The sequence below is a fragment of the Miscanthus floridulus genome, chromosome 8 (assembly GCF_019320115.1).
Source record: "Miscanthus floridulus cultivar M001 chromosome 8, ASM1932011v1, whole genome shotgun sequence".
NCBI lineage: Eukaryota > Viridiplantae > Streptophyta > Magnoliopsida > Poales > Poaceae > Miscanthus > Miscanthus floridulus.
Genome location: NC_089587.1, coordinates 39,554,333 through 39,560,415, shown reverse-complemented (window position 1 = coordinate 39,560,415; position 6,083 = coordinate 39,554,333). Strand labels below are relative to the sequence as shown.

General features: G+C 47.6%; 1 long non-coding RNA gene and 1 pseudogene across 1 annotated transcript; one reads left to right on the top strand and one right to left on the bottom strand.

The window, feature by feature from the left end:
• Nucleotides 1-230: 230 nt before the first annotated feature.
• On the bottom strand, nt 231-2,884 carry LOC136476221 (uncharacterized). The gene is made up of 3 exons (XR_010763452.1): nt 2,277-2,884; nt 663-2,182; nt 231-482 (listed from the first exon to the last, which is right to left on the bottom strand). It is a non-coding gene; the product is annotated as an uncharacterized lncRNA (long non-coding RNA).
• Nucleotides 2,885-3,505: 621 nt separating this feature from the next.
• Nucleotides 3,506-5,609, top strand: LOC136476220 (lactoylglutathione lyase GLX1-like; annotated as a pseudogene).
• Nucleotides 5,610-6,083: the final 474 nt, after the last annotated feature.

Here is a 6,083-nt window from a genome sequence, read left to right as displayed (position 1 = left end):
AGATGAACTTGATGTAATCCCACAAACAAATAGTGCAAGAAGATTTGGCTAGTGGTTTTTACTTTTTGCCCCTATTTGAGGGTTTTTCACGTTAAATATAGTGCCCGTGCTAACACCACGGGTTCATCTCAGGGATGCACATGAAAACAACCAAACGACGATATTTTTTTCTTAGTTTAATCTGAAAAAAACACTCAGTGCATAGCAAGGCATAATAGGTCATGTTATAACTCAATCTATCAAGTGTGCAATTTCATCCAGGAGATCAATAAGCATCTGTTTGAGGTCACCTGCCTGTGAACCCAGCTCAACCTTTGACACATGAGTACATACACAAATAAAATCAAAATAAAGTTTGAGAAGTGGCCCCTGAAATTGCTTCCATAATGTAGTTTGTATACCAATGCTTGTTTACCTAGACAAAGCTGCTCCAGCACATCAACTGTCAATCGATTTGATAGAACTTCTAGCAATGTAGCCACCTGAGATGCAAGTGGAAAGCAATATTTGTCATGGAAGTTTTAAGTGCTGGGGTAATATATGATACAACACAAATGCAAAGACCTATGGTGGCGTTTAAACCACCAAGCAGCTTATTTCACAATGAAATGAAAGCAAAAAAACTACTAACTGCAGTAGTGAACTACTAAGTCCCACCATACCTAGATCGGCACATTGAAAATGCATAATCAACTTGGTAGGGCTCTTCCTACTGTATCTCAAAGGAGCAAAGTCAAAAGCTAACGGACAAATTAATGGATTAACTTTCTGAAAGTGCTGCAATGACATTTGGCACAGACATTCCTGTCTGAGGTCTGCTATAGAGTCTGTCACTTAGTAGCCAAAACTGGGAGTATACAATCTCTTATTGTTTGTACTGGTTGATGTATCTGAAGATCAGGAGCTCGGATTAGCTAAGATGGGAAATGTGTTATAGGAAACAGATGGACTGTGAATTTGCAGTTCGGCTTCTGGAAGGCATATAAGAGATGGAAATAACCGGAAGCATTGCTGTTTGAATTCCACTGTATGCACTATAATGAAAGTTGCCTAAATTGAAATCCCAATGAAGTAGGGGATTAGGGGATGGGAGTAACAGCTTAAAGGTTTGAAGCCAATGATTGAGAAGCATGTAAGTGACAATGCTTAAATGGAGTATGCAGTAAAAAAACACATCATCGTGTACAGTTTTCTACAAGAAGAGCAAGAGCTATATGTAAAAAAACACATCATCGTGTACAGTTTTCTGCTCCAATCTTTGTATTCTAGAAATAAGTGCAGCTTCAACGACCTGAACACATGGAAATCATGATGAAAGATCAGTTCATATTTCCAACCGGCACTTTAAATTTACATAGTACATTTACCCGTGCTAATGCTACGGGCCACATTAATGTCAAACTTAATTGATATTTATTCACAAAATAGAACAATTAAGCAAATGCATCAATTCCTGTCCCTCAAGAGCAGGCCAGATTAATTGTTCAGGCCACAATGAGTGAGCTGAGATCACTTTAGCAAAAACAACAGAATTTTGAATATGAGTCCTTCCTGATACAGTTCTGCTACTGCTTATGCTAGTACTACAAGTTTCCAGTGTAAAATGTTTTCAAAGCAGTAACATTTTATCCAAAGAGTAGCAAATTCTCCTAACATCAGCTGGTCCTACGCTTTGCATACATTGTTGACTCAAAACCATTGTTAGCCCTCTCTGAAGCTGAACCATCTAAAGTTATAGAAACAAAGAGTGTACCTCCATAAGTACATTTTTACTGCATTTAAAAGATGATATGTTGCACTCACGATGCCTGTGTGGGCTGGGAGAATACTGAAACGCTGAAACCTGTAAGGCTCGAACAATGAAGGTGTCTTTGTTACATATAGTCTAAAATCAATAAATAAAAGGTAAACATACAAGGCTCTAATAAAATACAGATGTGTCACCACAGATAATAGCTACTTTCATCGCACAATCTGTTATCTGCTACTTCAAGTTGCAAGCAATACCAGGTTCCACAAAAGAGGATAATTAGGCAGCATATATTCGAAACAGAAAATCATCTCTCCAGTTTAACAGTGTTCGTGTCCATGTTCATCATCTGATGAGCTGCTTCACCAGTCGCCTGACCTCGGCAGAAGAGTGCTTGCGCAGACCATTCATCTGTCGCCCGATGTCAGTCTCCTGCACGAACATGAACATAAGCTTCAAAACCTTACCCTTCCCATGGCAGTTGCTACTGCTCATCTGAAACAAGCAAGCAAACCGATTGGCCCACCCATTGTGTTAGCACGCCCTGCTCCTCCGCGCCTTCGGCTTGCGCATCAGCGTCCGCCTCCGCCTCCGCCTCCACCACTAGAGAATCCGGAGCCGCCTCGTCTCCGTCCTCCTCATCCAGCCCCCCGACGCTAAAGCAGCAACAGGCGGCGGATGCTCGGCGCAGTTGCTATAGCCGCCGGCGGCGGCGTAGAGGCACTCAACGATGCCGTCGGCGCAGTCCCGCGTGGCCGCGTTCAGCGCAGCATCAACCAGCGCCCACAGGTCGCCCCCGGAGGCCGCGGACGAGCACCGCCGCCATTTCCCTTACTGCGGCGGCGGCCGCGCCCTGTGCCGCCGTCAAATGCTGCCGGGTTAATCCAACCTAGGAAGAACTTTTCCCACGGATAAGGAAGAAGGTGTGGGAGAGGTAGACGGGAACCGGATCCACCAGATCCGGCCATCGCCGGCGAACCGGAGGTGGCCGCCGGAGCTGGGGAGCTCGCCGACGCAGGGACCAAGGTGGCGGCGGCGGAAGCTGAGAGGCGTGCCGCTTCTGTCAATCGAGCGGAGAAGAGAACGACGTTTCATTTTTTTTTAAAAAAAAAAGACGGCAGGAGGGATCGAACCGTGGAGGGAGAGGGCGCGGGCGTGGGGCTGGGGGCGGAGAGAGGGCACGCGGAGCCACAAGGTGCAGATGTATTGAAGGACGACCGTCGGATATGTTCGAGGAAGGAGAGAGAAGATACGAGAGTTAATCTGGTGCGTATGTTTTTAGTACGGTGTATTTCTGAGTACATATTGTGGTGTAGATGTAGTTAAGATGATGACTGTAGAGCAGGTAGTTGTTGGATGCATGCACGATAATTTTACTAGGTGTTTTATAGGGTACAGAGGTGCGAAGTTTGGCTGCAACCAGTAGCAACTGCAGTTGGAGTACCCTACTACAACAGTTGTGTTTGCTGTTGGTGCTGCTGTGATCGGTTACAACTGCGATTGATGTTATAACAATTGATTAGAACCGGTTGTTCCTGCTTAGGCATTCCGATGAAACTAGTGCTTCCATTGTCACTAACAGGGTGTGCGGCCGGTACGCACGGTCGCACGCTAGGTGATCAACATCCTGTGAAATTTTATAAAAAAAACATCCTGTGAAATCCAGCTTTACGGCTCTTCACGGGTCCCATAGCCCCACATCTTGACAGGTGTCATCACCAGCTCAACCGCCCTTCCCTACCAGTCCAGTCTCCCAACAGCTTTCGCGCTTGGCAGCGGCGCATCCGTCCGCGCCAAATAGATCTCTGGCTGCACCGAAGCGAGCGGCCCGGAATTAAGGATAGCACGAGAAAGGCGCGCCAAGCAAACCGGGTCGGCCAGCAGACACCGCGATGAGGACTCTACCGGTGGCCGCCGGCCGCGGGGCTGTCGCCTGCGCCGCCACGCCCGTCCCCCGGAGGTCGCTGCTCCTCTCCACCGCTGCCGCAGGTGACCACCGCTCGTCACGTGACCTGTAGCAGTAGCCGCGCAGCTATAGCCTCTGCTGCCTGACCTGTTGCGTTTTTTTTTTGGGGGGGGGGCTGTTTCTTAATCGCAAGCAGGTGCGGCGCTGCAGTCCGAGCAGGTGGCCGGGACGAGGCCGTTGACGCTGACCAGGAACGTGGCCGGCGCCGGCGCGGCGGCAAAGAATCCGGGCCTCGGCGGATGCCGCGCAGGCGGCCACCTTCGCCAGCACGGACGAGGCCTTCTCGTGGGACAAAGAAGGACAACCGCCGGCTCCTCCACGTCGTCTACCAGGTCGGCGACCTCGACAAGACAATCAAGTACATCTCGTTACCACGATACAAGTCACAGCTCGCTCTGAAGTCTGAACTGCAACAGCTGATACAATGCAATGCAGGTTCTACACTGAGTGCCTGGGGATGAAGCTGCTCAGGAAGAGGGACATACCAGAGGAGAAGTACACCAACGCGTTCCTAGGATACGGCCCCGAGGAATCGCATTTCGTCGTCGAGCTCACTTACAGTCAGTGCTGTTAACACTCGGCACCAGTCACAGTTCCCCAGTTTTCAGGTTCCTGATTTTGCAGAATCCATTCGCAGATTACGGGGTCGACAAATATGATATTGGCGCAGGTTTTGGCCATTTCGGTATCGGAGTCGAGGATGTAAGATAGCAAATCTAAGACTTCCCCATCGATCAGGTTAGAATTGAGATGCTGCCTCAATTATTGACATAGTAGAACCATGCTTGGAATCCGGATGATTTGAGTGAAACAGGTGGTCAAGACAGTAGAGCTCATAAGAGCAAAGGGAGGCAAGGTCACCAGGGAGCCCGGTCCTGTCAAGGGCGGCAAGACCGTCATCGCCTTCGTGGAGGACCCTGATGGCTACAAGTTTGAGATCATTGAGAGACCTGGAACTCCAGAGCCCTTGTGCCAGGTGATGCTCCGCGTCGGCGATCTTGACCATGCCATAAGCTTCTATGAGAAGGTAGGTGTAGGCTTATATGCTCCATAAGCTTTGTTGTCCACAAAATCCTCACTAGTCTCTTCTCGCCTAAACCACAGGCCTGCGGCATGCAATTGCTCCGGAAGCGAGATAACCCTGAATACAAGGTGATCAGGTTGCAGAAACCATCAATCTGTTAGCTAGTAGTTATTAATTGCCAAATAACTTGTGTCATGACATGGACTTCCCTGGAACTGCTCCTGCAGTACACAGTGGCAATGATGGGTTACGGCCCTGAAGACAAGAACGCGGTGCTGGAGCTGACCTACAACTATGGTGTCACCGAGTATGCCAGGGGGAATGCATATGCCCAGGTGTGCAATTTGGTTTTCTTCGCGATATGGTCATCAGCAGTCAAGAGGCTTAACTCTGGACACATGATGCTGAGTTCAAGTAGATTGCCATTGGCACCGATGATGTCTACAAGACCGCGGAGGTGGTGAAGCTGTCCGGAGGGCAGGTGGTGCGGGAGCCAGGGCCCTTGCCGGGGATCAACACAAAGATCACATCCATCCTGGACCCTGATGGCTGGAAATCAGTACTATTCAATGCACCCATCTTTTGGTCTATATAGAAGATCGTCTCTTTGCTCTTTTAGGGAAAAACTTCTTACAGTGTCCATATATCATAATGCAGGTGTTCGTCGACAACATCGACTTTGCCAAGGAACTGGAGTAGCCACACGAATGAGCTCAGACGCCCAGCAACAGGATTCCGTCTCGAAAACACGAACCAGAGTTATACAGACTGAGACGGCTCCAGCTGTGAAAACTCAAAAACTCGGCTATAGTTAAACCAAGAATATTTATAAGCACCTGACTAAAGGTGGACTTCATTCTGCTCTGTTACACGTTGTTGCACAATTCTAGGCATGACTAAATTGGGCAGCTTTGAATTCTGGAAAAGAGGGCAAAGTTGTTCAGACTCGACAAATTACAGAGATGGCTCCACTCCTAGATACAGTTCAACTTTTTATAACTAAAAATATTCACTTTGGAACCAGCGTTATATCATTGAATGATATCTTTGAACACTCAGGAAAATGATATACCTAAATATGGACACTTCTATCAAGTATATCATCTCATTTCGCCTCAAGACTTAAACAGCCCTTTAAGAATTTATGTACAGTTCATTGTTTTTATGACAGTTGGAGAGAGAATGCCAACCAAAAAAACACCACCAGAAAAAACCAAGATGTTGTAGGACTTCCTCACAATGTTATAAGCAGTATATTCAATCCTCTCATTCAAATAAAACACAAGCGACCATGTCACCATGTCTATGACAGGAAGATGGCATGATATTTACCTCTGCCCAAC